The sequence below is a fragment of the Eurosta solidaginis genome, chromosome 1 (assembly GCF_040869045.1).
Source record: "Eurosta solidaginis isolate ZX-2024a chromosome 1, ASM4086904v1, whole genome shotgun sequence".
Classification (NCBI taxonomy): Eukaryota; Metazoa; Arthropoda; class Insecta; order Diptera; family Tephritidae; genus Eurosta; species Eurosta solidaginis.
This window is the reverse complement of record NC_090319.1, coordinates 64462703-64490673: the sequence shown is the minus strand read 5'-3', so window position 1 is coordinate 64490673 and position 27971 is coordinate 64462703. Positions and strand designations below refer to the sequence as shown.

The following is a 27971-nucleotide window of genomic DNA, read 5'->3' as shown; positions in this document are numbered from 1 at the left end:
ATGATAAGATACATTACCTGAATCGCTTCAACTTCTCAAGGACTGTGCTAGTGATTTGGTGTTTGCCAAGAATCAACTAACTAAAGTACCAGCATTTGTGTCTCTATTTACACGCCTTACTTTGCTGAATTTGTCATGCAATCAACTTTCCGATCTGCCGCAAGAATTGGGTGTCTGAATACTTTACGGGAGTTGAAAATATACAATAATCGTTTTGATCACATACAAAACTGTTTTGATGAAACAAAAAAATCTTGAAATCCTATTAGCTAGTGATAATCGTATCAATCATATAGATGCTTAAATCAAAAATTATATATATATATATATATATATATATATATATATGTTTAGCATTATGAATAAATAAAAATAAACAATCTAATAATAATAAATTTTAAAATATAACAAGTATATTTATAACAAGTAAATAACCCTACATCCATTTACTTCCTTTTCTTCTCCCCCTTTACGCTAATCTCTTCCTTGGTATCCTAATTCACCTAATTTTCTAATTTGGTTTATATTCACTTACTGGGACTTTTTTGTTATACAATTGCAATCATACAGGCGCCAGAGTGGAACACCACCATATCTCGGCTGTCAGTGCGAAAACGCCATATCTCAAAATATTTTACAAAAACTATTTCAGAACTTGCTTCAAAAACGGCCTACTTTAGAATTTTTTTCATAAACGCCCCAACTAACTGCGTTTTTGAAACAAATCATTAGATAGGGCGTACTTCAATGGAATTTTGAAAGTTTTCTGAGGTGGGGGGCGTTTTTGAAACGACAGTCCAGATAGGGGGTTATTTTAATCATCAGCCGATATTAACCCAGCCATGACTCGTTTTTTTGTATATTTTTTTTTTATCAATGAATGCCAAAATTTGATTTGCTTTTAAATTTTTTTTAATGTTGAAAATTTTGTTTTTAATTTTTTTATTGTTTTTTTATTTCAGAACGTATAGCCACTTAAATATTTTTAACGTTTTTCCGTTAAGAATAAAACATTCTTAGAACATCATTGAACGCACATATGTATATTTATATATATGTAGTTATAAGCTGCTGAAGATTGTCTGAAATTTCAAAATAATAAAAAACACAAAATTTTTTATCGCTTTCAAGTTCATTGCATTGAAACGAGGCACGAGCAAACCAAATTGTATGTATGTGTATACAACTTGCTTATTTTCACTTCTAATTAACTTTCTTCTTATCATTTATCATTGTTTTTATTATTAAAAAAAATTTATAACCTGAATATGGCCACAAAGCAATCTTATTTCTTGATCGCTAAGTAAATTCTTAAGTAATCAAAAAACAACTGACAATTTGCGTTCATTGTTTTTTAAACTCAAACAAAATATGTGTTTTATATAAAAGGAAAATTTTGCTTTGCTATTATACAAGAGTTCGAGGTTTTTTCGTGCTTGCCAATAATGTAAAGTGAGCTTAAAATATGAGCACTTAGGCAGCTTGATAAGCAGGCCCAGACCAAAGCGCGTCAGGGCGTTCCGAGCATAGCCACAATAAGAAACGTCCATCTCAAGAGGTAACTAAAATCCATATAAAAAAATCGCTCCCCATATGAAAACTGAGGGATAGATAGACCTATCGATTTTCTCAACAGTGATGACAGACCGTAGGAAATATCCGATTTGAGGGAGGGATATGTCGCAGCAAAATTGATTAATTGAAAAGGGCCAATTTTAGATCTTTCGAAAAAGGGACTTTCATGTTACAATATTATTGGTGTATAACTGAATAGAATTTACTTCACTTCAAGTTGGATTTTAGAAAGTGTCAACTGTATTTTAGAAAAATTTAATTAGATTTTATATTAGTCAGTTGGATTTTCGAAAGCGTCAGTTAGATTTTAGAATTGTCAATTGCATTCTGGAAAGCGTCAATTGGATTTTAGAATTGTCAGTTGGAGTTTTGAAAGTGTCATTTGGATTTAAGAACTGTTAGTGGGATTTTAGAAAACGTAAATGGAGTTTTTGAAAAAACGAAACGGGTTCATTTAACTGCACTCCTTCATATGTATTCAAATTACTTACTAAATTGGCGCTTAACCGTTTAGACGGTTATGGCCGTTTTAGAAAAGGTCAATTAGATTTCAGAAAGAGTAAATTTGAACTTTTGAATGTTTTCTAAAACCCAAATGACGTTCTCTAAAATCCGATTGACAGTTCTAAATGCCAATTGATGCTTTCGAAAGTCGAGTGAACAATTCTAAAATCCAACCAATGCTTTCGAAAATCCAACCAATGCTTTCGAAAATCCAATTGATTATTCTTATTTCCAATTAACCCTTTCTAAAATCCATCTGGAAATGGTGTAGAAATAATCGGCAGTCTCACACGAAAAAGCGTCACTCTTACTCAAGTCTTCTATTTCAATCCCTTCGTATCACCAGATCGTTTTTGTAACACAGACGTGCAAAAGACTGTTCAATGCACTTATTTCAGTATTGCAATGCAACGAATGCAATCCATTGAACAAAAAATGGAATAATAAAAAATTCTTCGAAATAACGACTGACAAATTTTTACTTTTATTTATTATTCCGGAATGACGACAAAACTATTGCTGCCACTGGGCTTTCAATAATTTTTCCATATAGAATGAGTTCCTTAACAACTCCGTCACCACTCTATAAAAAATGTGCTCTAATTTGCTGTCGGTATTTTAATTAAACTGGTAACCTTGACTTTACCCGTAATTGTAACCGTGATCGTAGATGTAACCAGAATAGTAATCGTGGTCGTAACTATAAACTTTTTTGTAATTGTAATCATGTTCGTCACTGCATTTGTAGCTATAATAGTTACCGTGACTGTAACCATTAACATGGACGTAATCGGGGCATTAACTGCGACCATAATTATCAGCTCCCCTATAACAGTTAATGGTACAATAAGCGTCGCCGTGACCGCTATGATTGACATAAACGTAACTGTAGGCGCTACTACATTTGCTACCGTAACCGTAACCGTAAGAGTCGGCGAAGCTGTCACCATAACCGCAACCATAAGACTGATAATAGCGCCGTAACCGTAACCAAACTCGCTAGCGTATACGACATAGTACCCACAATCCTAGCAACGAATAACCATAACTTAACACCCTTTATGTAATCACATTTTTACACAAGTTGATTTGAGGTTGATTTTTTGCCGTTCACACCGCAGTAAGATGAGCAGAGAGCTTTGAAATCTGAGCTAAAAATGATAATTCAGCATTCTAAGTCGATACGCAAACACTCGGCAATAAATTTATCAATGCATTGTTTTTTGGACAAACTATTCGAATACTTGTTCAAATCGCTGTTTTTTTTTTTTTTTTTTTTTTTTGATGAACAAAAATTAATATAAATAATATTCCACCACGAATAACTTTGCAATTCGAGTTAGATACAATTTTTATGTTCGAAAAATTTAAAATAGGAGTGCGAAAAGTGTTGCAGTTCGAAAAGCTTTGCATTTTGAGTTCGTAAATATGTGGCAGCTTGAAAAACTCTAACGTTTGAGCTCAAAAACATTCAAGTTCGAAAAACTTTAAAGTTGAGTTCCAAGAATTGTACAGCTCGGAAAATCTTTAAATTTCAAGGCGAACTAATATTTTAGCGCGAAATTCTTTGGAGTTGAGTTTCATTCCGGTCTTGTCTTTTCGCGCGAGCGGTCGTTCGGGTCATCCTCTACTCAACGTAAATTTTTGGGCTTTTTGCGTTGAGTGAAAAATTAAAGAGTCCACAAGGTTGGCTTCGGTGCGTCCCTCGGGCGTTTTGGCGAAGTTAGGAGATGCAGTGCCTCCCTGACCTGGAGTTAGGGCGGTTTTATGCACTCCTAATAGGAATCAGTGACATTGGAAAAATGGCGTGGTGCCAATTAAAAAACTAACCTAAAAAATTTACATACATATATAAACTAACGGAAAACCTGGCGTGATGCCATACAAATCAAAAGGTTTTTATATACGAACGGGACTTGTACCCGAATCAGTGACATTGGAAAAATGGCGTGGTGCCAAGAAAAAACCTAACCTAATATTATACATACATACATAAATTAATGGAGAACCTAGCGTGACGCCATAAAAATTATATACGAACGGGACTTTACCCATAACGGGATACTGAAATAACATGGCAACAAGCCATATATTGAATTTTAATAATTAATAATTTTGTCATGTACACATGACTAGAGTGAATATGAAAAATAATTACAATAATTAAATGGATAATTAACAACTTAAGACAATTTGAATATAACCTGGCGTGGTGCCATGAAAAAACCAGTTTACAAAGCACATAGTTAAATACAAATAGCAAGCTGCTACACATGGTTCTGGCCAGTTGGTATTACCATTGTGTACTAGTGGAGCCTAAATTACTTACATACTTTGGAAAGTTAATCCAGAAATTAATCATTTTATGTATTGGACAATAACCTGGAACTGGGACTTTCAGATATAAGAAGGTCCTCCTCCATGCAATCAAATCTCGAAAAAAAAAAGAGTTGAGTTTGAATTTTGGCTAAGTGTCATATTATTGACTAATGTAACAGAGCACTAACCAAAACCGCAACTTTAATTGTAACCGCACCCGGTACGTAACCGTGACTGTTGCAATAAATGAACTTTTTCTTCATTTCCTTTTAATTATCACCACCATAATGAGCATCATCATTACCATCGTCATCGTCAGAAATATCTTTTTTTACTCTTTCTCCTCCAGCTTCTTTTACCTCTCCTTTTTCTTGTAATTTTCGTCTTCCTTGGCTATATAAATTCCCTTTTTCTCTTTTTCCCTTTTCTTAAAAGTCTCTGATTTTGCTCCACAGATTTGGTTTATGTGCACTCGCTGAGTTTTTCCTAACGTCAAGTCAATAGCTGGGTTCTCCCATATAATGTGCAAAATTTGTTTTCCTTTGAAAAAAAAAAGAATTCTGTAATGAATAAAAATAGTGTATGAGATCTTTTCGAAATCAGCAGAAACTATAATTTTTCTTATATTGCATTGAAATATTTAAAAATTTTTGTATTTCAAATTTTAATTATCTTTACATTATCTAAAACTGCTTACTTTTTCTTTTACAGAACCGAAAGTATCAGCTCTGAGGAGGAGGAAGATTGGCCGACATCTCCAATTATTCCAATTTTCGAACAGTGTTAATACAGAACATACGCAAAACAGCAGTGTGCAGTCAATACATCAGATTTTTGCGTACAAACTTAACAAATAACTGCAGGATGATAATTATTTGCCAGTTAAGACGGTCAAAGTATAGAGGAGTAGGCAAGAAAAATGAGAAAAGCAAAAAAATTTGCTATAAAGAGATAAAAAGTTATTTTGTAGAAGTAGAAACAAATTTTGTATTATGAAACGTAAAGGAAAATTGAAGTTGTGAAACGTCAACGACAACGACATATCCTGCATGACACAACAACAAAACTTTCGTTCTCGTTAAAAAAAAAAAAACAAAAAAAAAAAAAATGAAAAAGCGAAACCGTCAACGTAAGCAACTGGAACAGCATACATTTAATTTTTTTTGTCATCTAAACAATAACACCCAACTCTCCACTGCGATGTGTGTATATTTTGCTATGCATCATAATAACGAAAGATTTAGAATTTGTTTGATTTTTCTTTATCTTTAAAAATACTGTATATGTATGCTTGTATGTACGTAAGTTAAGCGTAAGAAAAAGAAAGAGAAGAAGAAAAAAAAACAATTCGAAAGGGATTAAGAGCGGGCGCAAATTTGAAGGGAAAGATGTTTAATTCTATTTCAAATCTTATAAAATTATGCGAACGAAAAAAAGTTTTAAAAAGAAAAAATTAAAAAACAAAAAAAATAAATGTGGCGGACCATCATACAAAAGATTGATGCCGTTCCAGCGCATTTTTTCGTTGTATAATTGTGTGCTGACTTGTCGTTCAGATACAGCTTCAGATTTTTTACAAATAATTTTGAGCTTGTATCTCTTAACAAATCAGAACACAATTGAAATGAAAGAGCGGTATATGCTCAGCAAAATATGAAATTATAGTAAATAATTTGGAAAAAAGCGCGGCAAAGCAGAATGCGGGCAGCAGGCGCTAAGGAAAATCAAATTTTATAGTTAAGCGATTGAGTTGAGCATGTGTACGGTTCAGAGATGGGAAAAGCAGATGGGAAAAGGTTCGCTCAAGCAAACAAACAAAAAAAAAATATAATAAAAAAAACTTATAATAAACAAAAAATATAAAAATATTCAAAAAATTTCTAAAGAAAACTAAAGTTTTGCAAACAAAAACAAAAAAAAAAAACAAAAACAAAATGGAAATCGATTTACTTTAATTACTTATAATAAAAACAGAAAAAAAAAAGAAAACAAAAAACCAACTATCAATATTCAAATTCTGTTTTATGTTCGCAAAATGTTTGTATTTTGATTTTTTAATAAATAATATTTTGTTCAATTATTTTTTGGTAAAATAATATGAGATATTAAGAATATATGCAAGCAAAAGATTCAAATAGCTAAAATAAGAAAACTATACCTAAAGAATTTCAAAAAATATATGTATTCAATATGTAGTTTATACACTTAAAAAACCAAAACAACACAATATTAATACTGCAATATCAATCAAGTCAAAACTGTAAACTGTAAAACTGTAATGTTATCTTTGTGTACAACAATAATTGAAAACAAATTAAAGACGCAAATCATTTTTCAAAAACTTAAAGATTTACCGTTTTATTCTGACAGTTTTCTTTCTTAAAAATTTTAAAACGAAAAATTTAGTGGTCACAAACAAAATAATATTTTAAATTAAATTGAAAAAAGTACAAAAATATTACTAACGATTGCAAAATGAAAAGCATAAAACACTTATTTTCACACATTTTCAAAAAGCTGGAGGTTCTTAAATTTAGTATTAAATAAAAAAAAGCTATTAGGACGCATTAAAGTTTTTTAGTTCTTATTTTAAATTTCTATTTTGACGTCTGTAAAAGACTAAAATTAAAGCAAAATGCATAATAATGAAAGCCTAAAGTTTAAGTTTCAGGCAAGAATTGTGTTTACTGGTTATTAAGAACAAGAAATATACCTAAGCGAAACAATTCTTGAAATTTCCTTTCTTAACTGCACTGCCGTTTTAGTAAAAATGTCGTAAGTGGCGCAGTATTTTTCGTAGATCCGTGTTTTCAGGAAAGCTTATGGTTATAGTTCACAATGATGAAACAACAAAAAAAAAAAAAAACAATTTTCAGTTTTTCAAAATTTGAGTTATTTCAGCCGTTCGCAATTAGAATTGGTTTTAGAGCTATAATTTAAACATATCTTCGAAAGTGACTGATTTTCATTTTCCGCTGCTGTAACTTTTTAAAAAATGATTAAAAAAAGTTTCACCGTTGTCGAGAAAATAAATGAAAAACGTTTAATTTCGAAAATATGTTTATGTATATATATGTTTGTTTAGACTCTTTGAAAAACGTTTAACCACTCCACTTCCGAAAGTTTAATCCAACGATTTGTATTAAACGCTTGGCATTTTCGAGATACAATTTATCTTTAGAACTCAAATTATAGTAACAACTTTTAAAAGCAGCAATAGCCGAATGCATTTTGATAATTTTAAAATATCTTAAAATTTCGAAAAATTTGAAAACAGATTTTCTTAAATTAAAATAACAACTACTAAATGCAGCAATAGCTGCATGCCTGCTGATAATTTCGAAACAACATAAAACTTCCAAAAAATTAGAAATTTTCGAAAACAGATTTTCGAAGAAATTCAAAATTAAAAATTTTTTTTTTTTTAAATGTTATACAATGAACCAACTAAACCGAAATATATTTTAAACTTACAGACAATTGCAAATAAATTAATAAAACTTGACATTTAAATTCCTTTTAAATTTTTGCCTCTGGCTGTTATTTCGTAAAATAGCCATTTCCTAATAAATAGTAAATATTCAGGCATTTCATCATATTTGAATATATGAATATTAATTATTTGAAACAAATGTAAAGAGTGAAAATTTATAATGTGAAATACCATTTACTCAATGTTCAATGCGAAGCGTTGGCCGTACTGAATACGCTGCATGCTTCGCTTCTCATATGTAATATTCCGTATGTGAGTATACTGACAAGTTGTATTCACCATTCTTAGCTGAGGAATGTTCAAACCTTTTGTATTCGAAATCAATACTGTTATCTTTCAAAATGGCTATATTTGATTTGTTATACAGTGCCAGAGGCATTTTCGAACTACGAGGTATTTTACTTACCCTAGTTTCATAAGTGATGAATTGAGCTAAGAGCTACTTGCTCTAAAAATATACGATTAGAGTTTCTAGATTTTGAGCTGGGGGACTGTGGATATGTTGCGAGTAGCATGTTCTGTTACGTCAACTTTTTTGACAGTATTTATTTCAAATCTAAGTTAGAAAAGCTTATTCGAGTTCTGTGTATACTTCTTAGTAGATGCGAAGTAGATTTCTATCATTTTTTTTTTATCGGACAAACGCTTCGAATACGATGTCGAAAACTGTGTAATATTGAGTGAGTCAAACATTTTTTAGCTGTAGAAACTTCGGGGTGTGATTTCGAAAAATTATAGAAAGTTTAAAGTTTGAACTCGGACCAAGTTATTCAGCACGACTAACTTTGAAATTCAAGTTTGAAAAAATTGTTGGGTTCGAAAAACTTTGAAATTCGAGTGCGTAAAATGGTCCAGTGTGCAGCCTTAAAAAATTTAAGTTCAAGAAACTATAAAGTTCGAAAAACAATTTCCAGGTCATAGAATCTTGACGCTTAAGTTCAAGCCAGAAACAACTTAAATTTAAGCGCAAACAAATTTGTCAGCAAAAAAAAACTGCAACATGTGTTCGAAAAAAAATTCGAACTCGAAAAATTGTAAACATGGAATTGGAAAAAATGTATTCAACGTAATCATGCATACTTGCAATATAACACATGCGCTCCTCAAGCGACAAAAACAATTTAGTGATCTTTTATTTAAATTTTTAGGCATACAAACAATTTTTGTATGCAAAGTATTTTTTTTTTATAATTTATTCTTTGTTAATAATTTTATTACTATTGTTTAAGTATTAAATTCACACATCCATACATACAATTTAAGTGCAAATGATCACCACTTTTTAAAAAGTTAATATATGATTTTAAAATTCGAGATTCGCTCGAAATTCATTTGAAACTGAGTGTGATAGAAGTTAGAAACGAGTTGAAGAAAACAAAAGTTATTCGCCAAAGTTTTTCAAAATTGATATTTGTAGAAAAACAACAAGTAAATTGTAAATGCTTTCATTGATATATTTCGCGCAGTTCATTGAAAATATAAAAATATTTAAGAAGGAACGCAGCAAAAAGGTGAAATGACAAAGTGTAAGCAGCTTTTTTATTTAATCATAAAAAAATACTTTTAATTCTATACTTTTAATAAGCAAAAAAAGCAAATTATGATAAATATTCCATTTAATTTAAATTGAAAGAATGAAATTATGATGCATACAAATCAAAACAACAAAAAATATACACAAAAGTGGAAATTATTATTTGCAATAAATAACATTTTAAACTTAATTGTTAGCTGTACGCGGGCGTATTACCTGTTACACTTACATGGTACATTCATTAAGGCAACAATAAAAACACACACATATACAACTCTTATACAGACTGAGTTATACATCCTTAACATATGTGTGGTTGCGCGAAAAAGTTTTATGAACAAAGCACTCAAAAACTAAGAAATTGAAAAATTTTGATTTTTACTTTAAAATATACATTTCTAATGATTTTATTTTTAATTTGTGTTTTTTTATATTAAATTTTATTTGATAAATTTTTTTTTTTTTATTTCACATTTCTTCTACATAGTTTTTAATTTCATAAGTGCAAAGCTGAGAAAAACCCCAAAGGCAGTATTAAGCTGCCTCTAAATAATTGTAAATAACAATTTATAATAAAGAAAAAAGAACCTGTCTGTACTTATAGCATAGCATAGCATATGAAGCGCGCATGCATGTATGTAAGCTAAGCATTACACACATACAATTTTTAAAGAAATGTTCGATATTTTCTCTTTTTGATTGTGTAATCGTGTATGAATGAATTTGAATAATAAATGCGTGTAGTTGACAATTTTGCTTATCATTTTTGATATTGCAGAAGAAAATACTGCAAATGCAAAATAGAAAAAATAGACATTTTTTTCTTTTAACTTGTTAAGAACGTATTGACCTGCAATACGAAAACTAGCACTTTCAAATTTTTTTCAAAGATATTTTCTGTAAAAGCACATTCAAGCTAGTTCTCGTATGGCTCGGCGGTATAAGCTTGCAAAGAACCGATTAAGTTAAAAAGCAATCTTTGTAGAGGTTGATCCAAAAACGAAAATTACCACCCGTTTTTAGAATTTAGCATCCAAAAAAAAGATATGGGCTTCTGGTTCGAAATTTGGCCATTCATTTTGAAAGCTGATCTGCCTTCGTTTCTTATTTGGACTGTATAAATTATAGGGGTCAGATGACAGAGCTTCGAAAGCATCAAAGCGGACGATCAGAATTGGTGGTAGATCGTGGTTAGGCCCTAACAGCGAAAATCGGGGATATAATCGGTAGCGATATTTTGTCGTAGTTAGTCCCCAAATCATTGATATTGACTTTTGAAATTTGAGCCTTCCCAATATACTTTATATACTACATTTAAAAAATAAAAAATACCTGCCTTCTAAGGAGTCAAAAGCCAAATCTTCTCAAAAGCGAAAGATTAACAGCTACACAAAAAAAGTGAACGCATCTGGTAATGCGAGGCAAAAATTGACCGGCTTTTTGTTGTGGTGAATTCGTCATCAGAATTGGCCCAACGAATCACGGTTTAGTTAAAGCTGGCCGTGGTTCGGTCTTAACGAAAAAGGGAAAATTATATTGCTTCGTTCGAAGACCTGCATGGAAAAAAAGTTTAAATAGTTCACCCATACGTTACCAATTTTTTAAACACGGTAAATAAAACTAATAAAGGTGGGTTAGATTTAGTATTTCGAAAATCAAAATCTATGTTTTGGAGGCTAACTTCGAAAACTGGGGAAATACTTTTTTTTGCTCATAGTACAGTCTTTTCAATCAAATTGTTAGGTTCTAATACTCAGCCGAATGTTACATAATAGCGTGTATTGACTCTTCTTTGTGGATATGTTCGTGGCTGAAGCGCATGTTGAGCCTCACAAAACTCTTCTCTTTAATATTATCTATTGAATGGAATTGTGGGGTAAACACTGTTAAATGATCAAAGCAAAAAGTCTAACAGAGAGATAACTGTAAAACAAGTTACATAAGTCGTCACTATGAAAATGCGCTTCCTCGGACGCCATCTGGGTAATATTTCAGCCTCTGTGGTATGCTGTTCTGCTGTGGTCGAGAGTTTTCTTCTTCCACAGTCAGGTAAGTCTACTAAATTTTTTTTGAATCGGGAGCAAATATTTCAAGCAGGAAATCATGAGAACCGACCGCAGAAAATCCACTTGCTCGGACGCCAACTGGTGTAATAATTAAGTGTGTTGTACGCTGCTCCGCTGTGGTACAGTGCTGACTTCTACCACAGACAGGTAAGTCTTATCACTTTTGTTCTGAACTATTGACGCCAATTTCCAGCAGGAAATTTTGAAAGTCGACCACCTTTCTTTAGAGCTGTACCCATCGTTGCAGCAATCACATGAAGTTGTCGAGGTTTATTTGAACCAATTCTTTGAAGCCCCGAACTATCCATATTGTGGAGCTCATTTCGCTTTACAACGCCGACGGATAGAAGATATACTTGGTGACCTATCCCCGGCCATTGTCAACCATAAGATGACCTGCGGAAGTGACAGACGGGATTCGGTCAGAAGCTGCGTGAGCCACATTCTACTAGCCAACTGATAAGATTGATTCGGTTTTAATGGGTAGGGCAACAAAAAAGAGATGGGTCCCATACTCAGATAGCCTCACAGGTTCAGCATCTACATAGTATCGATGTTTACAATTCCGGTTAATACAATAAGCATTTTCTCCATCCACGAGACCAACTTAGCAAAAAAAACAAGTGCAAGATGAGAACTTGCCAACTACCAAGCTAACAACTGGATGTCTTATAGTAAATCGTACACATGATATCATCAAAGAGAGTTATTTAGTACTTACGCTCAGTCCGTAAATACAACCTTAAGAAATTTATTCCGTATATATTTGCGTGTAAAAGGTTTTCCCCATGTCCATAAAATCTGGTAAGTGCTAACGATATTGTACGAACCCGATATTCCAGTACGAATCCGATGCTCAAATTCCTGATGTAAAAATACTATACGTTCCGCCACCCGACTGTGACGAACTGACAAAGGCAGTTTATAACTACAGTATTGTGTGAAAGACTACTAAATTTTAAGAATTCATGAGCTTAACATCGGCTTATAATAATTGAATTTCAATTATTATGTTTTTCTAAGAGAAAATGAAAAGAAAGAAACATTTACTGGCATATTGCGATGGAACCATTTCGAAAACCGCCAACGTAATCATCAGGCAATTTTGTAATGTTATCAAAGGTTTCACCGGGATTCGAACCGTGAATCACACATGGTGAAACTGCAGTTGCCTTTAACCACTAGGCTATCCTGCTGGTATTTGTTTTCATGCTTAATTCAGTTTTTCCCATTTCTACACTAACAACACAATTGAGACACTGGAACGCGCATATATTAGCTGATTATTGCTGGAGCATTCAGGGTAGTGCTCCAGATCAACTCATAAAGGGAAAACTTAAAAGAAAATTTTACTCACTTTAATTGAAAAAAATAAAGTTTATGTATTAAAAAAATTATCTTTATTAAAAACTAATATTTCGGAAACTAGAGCTTCTACATTTGAAATTAGGGTCAAAAATACTTTAAGACCCGTTTACACATGCACTAATCTACAGTAAGTCATCAACAGATAATCTACGCGTTTACATATATGTTGTAACGAATTTCGGGAGATTCCGCTTATTTGAAAGCTACTAATGCTCGAATCGCTAAACTGTTGAATAAATCAATCCAATATTCTTTGCAATACAGAAATGGTCTTTATTAGACTTATTTGGGAGTAGTACAATTATACTTCACAACCAATAGCGTGCTCAAATAAAAACTGATTAGTTATTACTCAGCTTGCGCTGCTTTTATACTCTGTTGCCTCGTCCGCATATTTCTCCAAAGGTTTAGACGTTTCACCTTCTAGAACTCTTGTAGCTCATGCTTGGTTACCAGCTATATACGCGTATATTTGTAGTTTATAGCCATATGCGTGTGTATGTGTGAGTAACTACTTCGGCTGATGACTACATGTGTGTGTGTGTGTGATATCTCTTCATCGCCTTCTCCATAAGTGCTGATAGCTTTAACGTGGACATGTATGTATATAAGAGTGGCTGCTTCATGTTATTGTTGTTGCGTGATTATTTTCTAACAGCCTAGTGATCTCAACATTCGCCATAATATGTTTCAACCTAGTTCTATGGTTACTTTCTGGTAAATTTTCATATTTCTCTTTGATTTCGTGCTTCAATGTAGACATTGCACTCTAGAAGCGTTGTTTTTTTTTAATGAAGAAAATCGGCATCTCTAAAATTTGTTCATAATTATCGATTATCGCTGGGAAAAATTTATATAGGAAATCTTATTATTTAATTAACGATTAGGAATTAAGTACGCAATCTAGATCTCGTTAAATTTAAACTAGATCTAACCATTTTATGTTCACACTCATAACAGTATTTTGAAACTTAGCAATCATACATACATCAGAAATGCAGTGGAGACCAATCACGAACTTTATCTATGATTTATTTTACTGACATAAATGTAAAACCTTCAAAAAAGTACTGGTATGGGAAAAAAGTAAAAAATCATAACGTGTATTGACAACGTACTGGATGTAACAAAAAAATATAAAAGTACATATATATTATTGTAAAACCAAGAAATAAAAAATTTTTAAATTAAATAAAATTTAAATCCAAATATTATTGATACAAAAACACAATTTTTATTTTATGAGAGGTCGATATATGTAAGTACATTTTCGTGGAATTCGCCTGTTACTTTTGCTTCTTAACCATGGCAAATGGCTCTCGGCAATACACCCTTAGAGACAAGTTTTTTTTACTAAGTAACCTGACGGCGGCCGTGATGGTAGCGTGCTACGCCTACCACACCGAAGATCCTCGGTTCGCGCCCTGGGCAAAGCAACATCAAAATTTTAGAAAAAAGATTTTTCAATTAGAAGAAACAAATTTTCTAAGCGGGGTCGTCCCTCGGCAGTGTTTGGCAAGCATTCCGCGTGCATTTCTGCCCTGAAAATCTTTCAGTGACAACTCATCTGCCTTGCAGATGCCGTTCGGAGTCGGCATAAAACAAGTAGGTTCCGTCCCGCCAATTTTTAGGAAAAATTAATAGGAGCAAGACGCAAATTGGAAGAGAAGCTCGGCCTAAAACCCGTTCGGAGGTTTTCGCGCTTTACATTTATTTAACCTGACAAAATGGCCGCGTTAAGCTAAGTTTAACTTTACCAGAACTGAATAACTACTGGTGCTTATTATATTTGGTTATGTTCACCAATTCATTCAGTTGAGTAAGCACAACCAGCCTCAAAATATGCAAAGCTTTTTTATTATTACACAGTGAAAAATGACACAACAATTTTAAAGTGTTTTAAAACGTTTGAAAGTAACGCTAAATATGAACATTAACGAAGGCGATCGGTTTCGATGAGTTAACTCGGTAAGGTTGAAGCATTTTATTTTTTGATATGATTATGGAGTATGAAACTTTCGAAGGCATTAAGCTCCCCGTAATAAAATTTAGGCAGAAAACAGTTAGAATGCTTTTCAAACAACCGTTTATAGCGTACGGCACATTACAACCCAAGTTCGGGAAGTTTCTCTGAACTACAAAACAGATATTGATAGCACAGCGCAAGCATACAGACACTTGTTAACAAAAAAGAAACAGTTTAATACTCCTCCTCATACAGTACGAATGTAAAATAATGTAGGTATCAAGTGTTTTGATTAAAATATAAAATTATTGTTTGTTACATTATATGTTTTTATGTTTGTTGTTAGTTCGCCCTTGAAGACGATTACCGATGTGTAATCGAAATATATGGCACAAAATATAAATACCTTGTTTTTATTTATATGACCTCGAGCCAGCAAGTAAAAAGGTAACATTTAATAGGTTGCTAAACAATCATAATACAAAATAATTTAAAATAAAATACAATAAAATAAAGTTGAATAAAATTAAAAAAAAAAATTAAAATATAAAAATTTGAAAAAATGGGTAAAATAAGGTAAAGTGAATTAAAATTTTGATAAAGTCAATTTTGATCTTGATTAACTTTTTTCCCAATAACACACTTGGCGAAGATTACATCCCCAGCTATTTTGTAGAGTTTGAAATTGATCGCGCTAAAGCCACGTCTAGCTAGTTTTTTCCCTTGTACTTAATGTACAAAGATAAGCATTTTGTAGAACTGTGGAAAAAATCAACCGATGTAGAGACACCCTAATGTACACATTGGCATTTACATACCGATTTGTTAGCACTTATAATGTGTAGACTAGCTATCGTTAACAGTTTATCAACGACACTGCGGATCGTTTATATCAACCTGATGTAGTAGCAAAGGCGGTTTTCTGTATGATTCATGCCCTAACTGAAATTGTAGTAAGTACCAACAAAATTGTTTGTTTCATCGTCGTGTCCTACTTTAAAATTTTATTGATGTTAATTCTGCTTTCATTTACTTTTCGCATTTTTTGTTTGTTTTGTTTTAACATAAAATCAAACTAAAAAACCCAGTCAGTCAGGCAAGATGAGCATCACTTTAACACAGATACAGAATATAATTTCTTTTATTAATATTTGTGATTCCATATAATTTTGTTTTTACTACAGGGTTGAAAACTTAACCATTCACCATAATACTAAAAATCAAAAACGGTAAAAAAAAATCAAAAGGTTTAAAAAATCTAGAAACAAAAATTTTCTGATACTTCTGGTTTAACAAGAAAACCAAAAAGTTTAAACTTAATGCACAAATTTTGAACCAAAAAAATTCCTAGAGAGCAATTTGCGGCATCTCAATACGCCTATTGTAAGAAGCTAGGTGTACAGAAGTAGCTCTGCATTCGGTTTTCAAACTTTTAGAGGGATCCCTCGAAAGCAAAGCATTTTTGCGAGGTGTCCTTCTTAACATAGAAAGACCCTAACAGAGAGTCCTGCCAGCGGCAATTAAAAGGGTCCTTGTTAAGTGGCATAACTTTAGGAAGAGTTGAGCCAAAATTAAGAAAAATGAGAGAAGGGGGTCGTCCTCCTTTAGGTGGTGGTAATGAATGTTGTTCTTCAGAATCATGACTGTAGTTGCTTCCAAATGGTGGCTTATGCGAATCACCACATGCTTCTGTCCGGGGTAAATTTCTGAATACACATTCTACAGTGGGTCGGGTTGTTTGAAATATGAATCTTCTTTTAGGGGAGTACCGCTGGTCCATCCGATAGGGTTAAGTACCTTAAGGATATGCTTAACAGCAGGCTGCCGTACAGTTCAATATGGAGGAAAGGACTGGAAGGCTTCGGTTGCTTTGAACAGATTTCGGAGTGCAATAGGCTTACGCTGGATGCTCTCCAAAGGTGGTACATTGGCTGCACTTTATGGTAGCCAAACCGAATTTCTTCCGTGGTGTTCTGGCCTTGTGTAGAGTACTAGACGACTTTGTTTCCATCTCTGTGCGCCGGATTCAACTCAAGTTGACACATTCACCACTCTGGCCTTGTGTAGAATACTATACGACTTTGATTCCACCTCTGTGCGCCGTCTTCAACATAAGTTGACACATTCACCACTCATATTCCCTCAAAGATGGAATGGAGTGAGGAGTTAATATAAAACTTGATTCGGGTGAACCTGTTCACTTATGAAATCAGGCTAGACGGGGTGAAGGGCCTGGGGTGAAGTAGGAAGTGGGGGATTGCTTAACCTCACTTTCAGTGCGACCTAGGTTAGGTTAGGTTAGGTTAGGTGGAAGCTACCATAGTAAGGGAAGCTCACTTGAACAGCGTGAAGATCCGTCCTGATACCGCATAAAATAACAGTGACGTAAGCTATAACTACATAGAGAGTCTTTGCGTAGCAACGATACAATTTAGAATGAGACTGATCTCAACCTTGAATAAATCCTACGGAGATTCAAGTAAGTCGCGACCGAAATACTATCGCCAAGTTCTGGCAAAAGCTGTGCAGCCAAGCATAAAGGGGCTCGATGATTCCACCTCATCATTCTCCATACAGATGCAGCAGGATGGGGCTTTCACTATATTAGTAGCATACAACTACTTTTTGAAACAAATTATCTGGATGCCTGAGCAAAATGATATACCTGGAAACTGTCGGGCTAATCTCTTGATCCAAGCTGACACTGGCAAACTAAAAGTGTTTGTCGTTGCAGACTTTGGAGAGCCTCTCTACTTGTTTTCTGTTCTGGACAGATGGGTGTTGAGCAAGCTAAGCTTGTCGGGTGTCGAGGTCTTTCTGGCCCGTTTTTGACTCCAAGCGCTGTTAGTAGGGTTTCCCAAAACTCATCTATGTATGGTTATTGGAGTGTTAACAAGGTACTGCCCATTGGAAGTCCATGCGATGCGTCTTTATTTACTGGACCGCCCAAGTTTTGTTAGCTGCATAGAGGAGAGCTAGGTAAAATTATCCAATCCATTTATGCTCCGTTGTTCAGCTTTTGTGTATTAGACTTTGCGGATGAAACTTTCAAGATCGTTGTCTGCCTTATTCGCTAAAAAGTTTTAAGTTTTTGTATGTTATTTGTTTAAATCTGGCGTCTGGTTCAAGGCTGAATACGGAATGAGAGTGTGAGAGGTTCAGTGCGAATATAAGATAAAAATATTTTGGGCCGATTTACATCCGATAAGATTTAAACCGAACTTCTCTTTCAAACTGCTTCGTGCTAGTCCTTAATTTTTCCTACAAACTGACGGTTCAAGACCTAAATTTTTTACGCAGCCACCCAATGGCGGCTGCAAGACATATGAGTTTTTACTGAGAAGCTTTTGGCAGAAATATAATCGAAGTGTTTGCCAATCCACTGCCGAAGGGCGACCCCGCTTAGAAAAACTTCTTTCTAATTGGAAAACTTCTTTATAAATTTGTGGTGCTGCTTTGCCTGATACTTCAATCAAGGACATTTGGTGTGGTATTCGGAGCACCCTACCGTCACGGTGGCCGCGTAAACATGGCATTGTAGCGTCATGTAGTGCCAGCCAACTAAAAACTAAAAATAAAACTAAAAACTAAAATAGCTGGCATCACCCCCACATGCAACCATGCATGTATGCACTTGGCGTTACTGGGTGAAAGAGTCGAATGGCGGAGAGAATTCTGATTGGCTGAATCTTCCGTTACTCGACTCTATCACGCCACTGCATCATGCGATTTTACCGCTATGCACTTTTGGCATAGCGGCAGGGCCGCTTTGAAGCGTCAGCATTTTTCTACAGTTTGCAGTTAGAATTGAGCCGGCCGCCGCGTGAGAACAAAACGCTAAAAATTAAGTAAAACTAAAGTGAACCAAATTAGAAAGACAGAAAAACTAAATTATAAAAATAAGAACTTAAAACAATATATATATATATTTGTATGAACAAACCAAAAAGTATATTTTTAAATAAAAGAAACTAAAATGTATTAAAATAGTGTTTTGCTGTGTGTGTGTGCGTGTGGCTGCAAGCCCAAAAATAAGTGGCATCGAAATGCCACTTTACATGGCGACCGTGACACAATCTGCAGATTGTAATATAGTGGAAAACTGGACAGTCTTAAATTTTACAGATGTAAAATGCGTGAAGAATGTAATAAATGTGCTGAAAAAAAAAAAAAACACTATGAAGTGCCGTAGAGTGAAACCCAAAATGTGTGGGTATATGCCTCATCATTGGACTCCTTTATTGGACCATTTTGACAAAATTCTGGAAGAAGCAGCATAAGTGTGAGAAGGCAAAAGTCTATAGTGCATGGGTCGTTTTAAATAAAGGAAAAATATAAAAATGTTAAAACGAAGAAAAAACTACAAAAAGTACAAAATGAAAAAATTACATAAAAATTCAAAGTCTAAAATTCTTTAAACACAAATTTTTCAAAAAAAAAACTTTCAAAGTGAAGAACCATAACTGTATGGACAAATTTAGTAAACACCATTAATTCTGAACAAAAAAAATACCACAAACAATTTTAAGCTAAGTATTTGCAAAACAAATCTTTACGAAATACACACATTAAATTCAAACATTTTTTTTCAACTAATTCAAAAAATTACTACAAAAGCATAAAATCAATAAATTACAAAAATTGTGCAAGTTCGAAATACTGGCGAAAACAAATCAAAATTTCTACTCAAACTACGAAAATTTACTACATTACTTAATATTAAATTCTAACAAATTTCGACATTTTCAACTAAATACATGGAACCTTAACCCTACGCAAAAAAAAAAATGCAAATATGTCATAAATATCACGAAATTTATACATACTACTTAAAAAATTATCTACAAACAAATTTTCGTAAAACTTTTAAATATAATAAAGCCACGGCAGTTTTGGCTTATATACATATACATATATGCTGGTGTGTACAGCTAACAAAAGCGCTAAAAAAAAACAAAGCCAATCGCATGGTTAACGGCACATAATCACGCCAGAAACCATTTAATATAACGGCGAATAAATAATGGCGCTAAAGCTGTGAAATCAACTTTATCAGCAGAGAAAGAAAAATCCGGAAGAGTAAACGCCGACAGAGGAATCTCCAGCAAAAACAGCAGCAGCGGAGAGTATATTGGCAGCAGTGGAGCACCATGAAAAAGCAGTACCAGACCGGCAGCAGAAAGGGGTAACTGCCGTAAATATACGTATGTAACCATTTGTTTCTATTTCTAATTATTCTTACATATATTTCTACCAACATTGATAAAAATTTAAAATTTGCATAATAATTCAAAGTAAACTAAATTTTCAATTTCGGGTTTTGCGTTTTGCCATAAGGCCGATCATAGCAGTAAGCAACTATATATTTTAATGTGCCTACTAATAAATTTCAAATGCCCTATCTATACAAACATTCAGCTATTGATTTGCGTTGCAAATTTACTTGAAACTTTATTGTTTTGGCAATATTTAAATCAGCAACTTTTCGGAAATATTTGAAATTTAGTGGTTATTATAATAATATGGAAATTGCATTAAGCTTATAAAACCGTGAATTTTTGCTTATAAATCATTTAGAAATAAGCGTCCAGTTCTTGAAAAAAAAATATAAAAAAAACGCTTATGAAAATAATTTAAAAATTTCCATGTCGAAAAGTTGACAAACAGTTTTTCGTATTTTGTAAACAATTTACTTTCAACAAATAACCTCAACGCCTACGAAATGGTTTTGAGAAAAATTAAAATAATATTGAATTTATTATTATCACAGCAAATCTGTTTCTAAGCCTCTTTAAATCAAAAATTTATTATTTTATAATAAAATCGTCCTCTGATATGCCAGGAAATGAAATTTTTGCCTTCATACATATACAAAAACTGAATTTAATTTGGAAACAATAAAATATTTTCATTCATTTTGTTCGATTGCTATGAGAATTATAAAAACATTTTGGAAATTTTATTAGAAGCGGTGCGTCCGCGATATAATATACGTCATACTTTTCATACCTTCAATATAAAGCGATGTGGTCGTAAACATCGCCGTATATTCGGAAAAATTTTGGTTAGGCTTGTGAAAACAAGTTCGGCACGGAAGGGGGGTAGGCATTTCTCTAGCCTATAATTTAGAGAAAATCCGCAGACCGGATGTTCCTTTGTTTTCAAAAAAAACAAATTATATAATTTTCTTAACCACACTTACCATTTTATAAAATTTATACCAAACGCGACAAATATTAACAGGATTTTCAAATAATACTCGGATTTACAAAATTCTTACCTGATTTACAAAATTTTTTTCTTTTAAAATAATTTTCAATAAAATTACCCTATTTCGAACACATGTCCGATTCTGAGGGCAATTCCAGCGATAAATCAAGCTCTAAAGGAAGGTGTTCATTAGCTCGTCAAGAAGATTTTTTAGGATTTAATGACTCAGATATCGCAGAAAGTAATAATTCAAATTTTCAGTCAGTAACTAATATTATACACACTCAGCCTTCAGCAAATCCGTCTAATAATTCAGACAACCTACTAACTAGCACTTCCAATTTTCATTCAGGAGCTGACTTTTCCAATTTTCACTCTACTTTAAATTCTTCTACTTTGCCTTCAACAAATACTTCTTCAGATTTACAATCGAATAACAATATTTCAATCATGGTAACCTCAGAACAGAAAAAGGTATTCATTATCAGTTGCGCCTCAATTATTAGGGACAACTACAGCGGCGATCCACTGGCATTAGAATCTTTTATCGACAAAATAAAATTAATTGAAGTCTTCTCAGATGAAAATTTAAATAGCACTTTTATTGCATTTTTGAAATCCAAACTTGGAAAAGCACGCGAAGCATTACCAACCGTAATAAATTCAGTCGATGACATAAAGACTGCCTTGAGAAATAGAATAAAACCCGACAACTCGAAAGTTGTTTCTGGTAAAATCGCGTCTTTACATGTCATCAATAATAACTACTCAGACTTTGCTAAGCGCGTTGAAGAACTATCCGACGCATTGGAACGTTCTTTGATTATTGAAGGTATGACACAAGACAAGGCACATGAAATGGCCGTAGAGCAAACAGTGAATGTGTGCAGGTTGAACACTCGTTCAGAATTGGTCAAATCCATCCTGGCTTCAACTACCTTCAGTGATTCAAAAGACGTAGTTGCAAAAATGATTGTTGAACGTAATAATGAAGTTAAGGAAAGACAAGTACTAGCATTCCGTACTCGTGGTAATTGGCAAAGTAGCTTTCGAGGAAATTATAAAGGTAATAATTTCAATAGTAGGTACAACAATCAAAATGCAAGATTCAACAATAACAATAGAAATAACTACAACAATAATAATTATGGGTACAATAATTCTAATAGAGGTAATAATGACAGATATAGCACTAATAGAAACAATCAGCCTAGTAGTAGTAACAGTAATGCTAATAATAATAATAGACGTTCAAATTCGCGAAGTAATGCCAATGTACGCGCTTTAAACGTGAACGACCCTCAGGAGCGAACACTGGGGGATCAGGATCACGATTTAGACAATTAACCGAATCTTCTTCAAAAATATTAAAATCCGTCTACTGCTTGAACCTTAATTATTCAGATTTTATTGAACTCCAATGTAGCGATTCCTACAAACCGTGTACTTTTCTAGTAGATTCTCAAGCAGATATTTATTTACCCAAAATTTCAAGTTTATCTCAAAATTGTAACTTTGATAGTAATGAAATTATTAATATAACAGGCGTAACAGCAGAAACAATTTCAACTTTAGTAAAAACCAAATTAATTGCATATAAATTTTTAATACCGCATACTTTACATGTAGTTAACGACGATTTCAATATACTTTCAGACGGAATACTCGGCAAAGACTTTTTAAAATTAAATAAATGCATTATTAATTATGCAAGCGATAGCATAACTATTAATACCGGATTAGATAACGCAAATATACCAATTTTACACGGCACAAGCACTGATTCTTTAGTTATTCCTCCGAGATGTGAAGTTTATCGGTTATTTAAATTACCAGAATGCGACAATCCCGTTTTTGTAGACTCACAAGAGATCTGTAGTGGTGTTTTTACGGCAAAGTGCATTGTTGACACAAATAATCCAGTTATAAAAATTTTAAATATTACTGACGAAGTAAAACATGTCAACAATTGCAATATCGTAACGGAAGATATCACCAACTACAATGTCTACAAAATCAATGAAACTTCAAAAGATCAAAAACGATTAGAGGAATTAACGAAAATTTTGAAAAATCAAATGCCGGGTTATGCTCAAAAACAATTACTAGATTTATGCTTAAAATATGCCGATGTATTCGCTTTAAAAACTGATCGTATGACTTTAAATAATTTTTACGAACAAAAGCTACGTTTAACTGATAAAAATCCAGTCTATATAAAAAATTATCGTTTACCATATACACAACGTGAAGAAATTAATAAACAAGTCCAAAATTTAATGCGAAATGATTTAATAGAACCCAGCTTTTCTAATTATAACAGTCCTTTAATTTTGGTACCGAAAATAGATCCTTCAGGCCAAAAGTCTTATCGTATGTGCGTTGATTTCAGAGCAGTCAACAAAAAGCTTATCGCAGACAAATTTCCGTTGGCACGCGTAGACGACATACTCGACAATCTTGGCAGAGCCAAATATTTTTCAACTTTAGATCTTTTTTCTGGTTTTCACCAAATACCACTTCATGTTAATTCTAGAGACGTTACATCTTTCAGTACAGATCGAGGAGCTTTTCGTTGGAAAGTTTTACCTTTCGGTTTAAATATAGCACCAAACTCTTTTTCACGTATGATGTCATTAGCATTTTCAGGCATTTCGCCAAATCAAGCTTTTATGTACATTGACGATGTTATCGTCATCGGATGTAGCGAGACACATCACCTCAAAAATTTAGAAAAAGTTTTCGAAACTTGTAGAAAATTCAAGTTAAAGTTAAATCCCAACAAATGCAATTTCCTTCGTTCTGAAGTAACTTTTTTAGGCCATAAATGCACCTTCAAAGGCCTGCTGCCAGATGACTCAAAAATAGACGCAATTAAAAAATACACTAAGCCTAAAGACAAGGACGCTGTTAGGCGATTCGTTGCATTTGCAAATTATTATAGGCGTTTTATACCTAACTTTGCGTCACTGGCAGCCCCTTTAAATCGTCTAAATCGGAAAAAAGTTGAATTTGTTTGGGATGATGCTTGCGAAAATGCTTTCGAAAAATTAAGATTATCATTAATGTCTCCTCAATTATTACAATACCCTGATTTTTCAAAAGAATTTATTATCACTGTAGATGCATCTAAGAGTGGTTGTGGCGCTATATTAAGCCAAAAGCATGGAGATAATGACTTACCGATTTGCTTTGCATCAAAATCTTTCAATAAAGCCGAACAGAAAAAGGCAATCATAGAATTAGAACTTTTAGCAATACATTTTGCTATAAAACATTTTCGGCCGTATGTTTACGGTACACATTTCACGGTAAAATCAGACCATAGACCATTAGTTTATCTATTCAATATGAAAGATCCTTCCTCGAAACTCTTTAGAATCAGATTAAATTTTCAGAATACAATTTTACAATTGAATATATTAAAGGAAAATCGAATGTTGTGGCTGATGCTCTTTCGCGTATAAGTATAGACGAGATTAAAGATTCGACAAAACACGTTTTAGCCATTAAAACGCGATCACAAACTAAACAACAAGAATTACAAAATGAAAAAATATGTTTAAATGATACGACCTCTAACGATAATAAATTACAAGTTTATTATAAATTTTCATACGATTTTTCAAAAAAGATACCGCGAGTAAAATCAACAATACAATATAATAAACATAAGGAGATCTCCAATTTACAAATTTATGCGCATTTAAAACATAAAAAATATAATTTACTTAATATCGTGACTGCTAACGAAATAACGAATTTAGATGAGTTACTTTCCAGGCTGGAAAAAGCAGCCGACAATCACAATATTAAACAATTAGAATGGCCAAAAAATGATATATTTTTCAATAATTTTTCAATTACGAATTTTAAAATCCGCGGGAATGAAATTTTAAAATCATTACAAATAATATTGACGGACCCTGTAGAGACCGTAACAGACAATGAACAGAAACAAAAACTTATGACAATTTATCACGAAGACACACTGTTAGGAGGTCATTGCGGAACAAAAAGGTTATATGCCAAATTAAGAACTAAATATTACTGGAAAAACATGACACGTGATATAGCGAAATTTGTGAAAAATTGCAATAAATGTCTTTTAAATAAAGTGAGACCAAAAACAAAATAAAATCTTGTCCTCACTCCAACTCCCTGTAAACCATTTGATATAGTGATTATCGATACAATAGGTCCACTTCAAGAATCAAACTATGGTAACAAGTTCGCTGTTACTATGATTTGTGACTTTTCTAAATACCTGGTAGCAGTAGCTGTACCAGATAAATCAGCAAAAACTATCGCATGTGCTATTTTTGAAACTTTTATATTAAAATATGGTACAATGAAAGCCATTAGATCCGATTTAGGGACGGAATACAAAAATGAATTATCCTCGGAATTAACAAAACTTTTAAAAATTAATCATGATTTCTCAACAGCTTATCACCGCGAAACTGTTGGTACTGTTGAAAGAAACCATAGAGTCTTTAACGAATATTTACGTGCATATCTAGATGAAACGTATTCAGATTGGGATACGTATTTGAAATATTTTACATTTTTACATAACACTACAAGTAGTTCGGTTTTCGACAATAAATTTACTCCGTTCGAATTAATATTTGGCAGGAAATCTACAATGCCACATGAATTACAAAAGGAACAAATCGACCCGATTTATAATATAGAAAATTATACAAAAGAGCTAAAATATAGAATGCAAAAATCTCATAAAATGGCAACGAATTTGATTAATAAACATAAAATTAGAAATAAAGAATTATACGATAAAACCGCTAAGCCTTTAGAAATTAAAATTAATGATAGGGTTTTAGTAGAAAAAGAACCGAGAAATAAACATAGAAATATATATCAGGGTCCCTACATAATAAAGAATATCGATGGACCAAATGTAAACATTTTTGATGAAATTAATAAAATTGAAAAAACTGTACACAAAAATCGTATACAAAAAATTAATAAAATTGATAGCCGAAAATAATCTTTGCATATAAACCTACTTTAAGAACATGCCAATGAAGGCCAAACTAAACAACCTGTTAATGTTAATTTTTAATACGGCGTAAATTGAAAAAACTGTACATAAAAACCGTATCCAAACATTTTATTAAAATTTATAGTACTTTTCAATTTTACTAATTAATCTTTAAATATGAATATATTTTAAGAATGCGCCAAGGAATGTAACAAAAAAAAAAAATTTTTTTATGTTAATTTCGATACGAGCTAATTTACTAAATATATGTCACCTAAATAATATAAAAAGATAGCAACTTACTTACGTTAAGTAGTAGTAATAGTAGTAGCTTATACAATAAGCTTACCATACAATATAAAATATCGGCTCACTTCAAACTAAACTAAATTATCAAAATCTAAAAATTAACTTTTCCTTTTTTCTTTTTGCAAATTTCAATTTTAACTCTTTTTGATATAGCCTAAAGAAGAATGTGGCAAGACTGATCACCTTGCCAAATTCTTCTTTTCCAAAGGGGGATGATGTAGCGTCATGTAGTGCCAGCCAACTAAAAACTAAAAATAAAATTAAAAACTAAAATAGCTGGCATCACCCCCACATGCAACCATGCATGTATGCACTTGGCGTTACTGGGTGAAAGAGTCGAATGACGGAGAGAATTCTGATTGGCTGAATCTTCCGTTACTCGACTCTATCACGCCACTGCATCATGCGATTTTACCGCTATGCACTTTTGGCATAGCGGCAGGGCCGCTTTGAAGCGTCAGTATTTTTCTACAGTTTGCAGTTAGAATTGAGCCGGCCGCCGCGTGAGAACAAAACGCTAAAAATTAAGTAAAACTAAAGTGAACCAAATTAGAAAGACAGAAAAACTAAATTATAAAAATAAGAACTTAAAACAATATATATATATATTTGTATGAACAAACCAAAAAGTATATTTTTAAATAAAAGAAACTAAAATGTATTAAAATAGTGTTTTGCTGTGTGTGTGTGCGTGTGGCTGCAAGCCCAAAAATAAGTGGCATCGAAATGCCACTTTACAGCATTACTTAAATGGCGTTTAACAAAGTAGACGGGTTTGGCTGTTCGCCCCAGACGCTTCTGTGTTTCGCGTTTGCATCGATGTCTGTTGTGTTTAAAAGGGGGTAGGAGGGGGTGGGGGTGCAAAATGGGAGCTTGCCGTGAACAAAGCTAATACGCGCATGATGTTGTCAAACAGAGCATCAGCACAAGCTCAAGCCAGCACAAGTTTTGCTGTGGCAACCGTGCAAATTGTTTACATGAAGGGAACAAAAGTCTTATGCAATGAACTTTAGTGAAGAAAAATTTATAAATAAAACTAGAAGACCCGGCAGACGTTGTTCTGCCCTAAATTTGGCCTATCTGCATACATTTTAATAAGCTTTTTCCGTCTGACTCTGCCTCCCCCCTCTTCACTTTTTCCTAATCCTTTTATTCACTCCTCCCTCCGTCTTTTTCGCTTCATCTATCTCCATCTTCGTCTCATTCTATCCTTTTCTCAATCTCCTTCTCTGTTTTCTCTTCTCTCAATTTCTTCTCATTCTCTGCATCCCTTATTGCCTGTCCCATTGGGTGGTATGTATTTTGTTCCAGTCCCAGTCCCAGTCCCACTCCGAGTCTCAGTCCCAGTCCTAGTCCTAATCCCAGTCCCAGTCCGTCTCTGGATAATATATTACTCTGTATTAAAGCACTCATCAACAGCTTTCATTTGATATCCATATTGTATAAACACTGTCTAGGCATTCACTGGCCCACGTTTTGGCCTATATCTCGAGACCCTAGTCACCCAGGGGTATGAGAATTACCCTCTACTAAAGCACTCATCAACATCTTTCATTTGTTATCCATAATCTATAAACACGTTCTAGGGGTACTCGGATCCACGTTTCGGCCTATATCTTGAG

General features: G+C 33.2%; 2 protein-coding genes and 1 pseudogene across 11 annotated transcripts in view; all 3 read left to right on the top strand.

Annotated features, from left to right (window-relative positions):
* Positions 1–6739, top strand: part of LOC137233826 (cyclin G-like) — a 41309-nt pseudogene extending 34570 nt beyond the window's left edge.
* The window catches only part of LOC137233799 (serine proteinase stubble-like), a 727732-nt gene that overhangs the window by 540371 nt on the left and 159390 nt on the right, over positions 1–27971 (top strand). The window lies entirely within an intron of this gene.
* LOC137233749 (uncharacterized) overlaps positions 18525–27971 on the top strand; it is a 68659-nt gene continuing 59212 nt past the window's right edge. For 5 of the 10 annotated variants that reach the window (XM_067757146.1, XM_067757141.1, XM_067757131.1 and 2 more), the window contains exon 1: positions 25616–27191. The gene's annotated coding sequence lies outside the window, so the exon portion shown is untranslated. Of the gene's footprint in view, positions 20030–25615; positions 27192–27971 lie in introns of those variants that run through there. The other 5 variants (XM_067757117.1, XM_067757099.1, XM_067757155.1 and 2 more) reach the window with 4 other exon arrangements.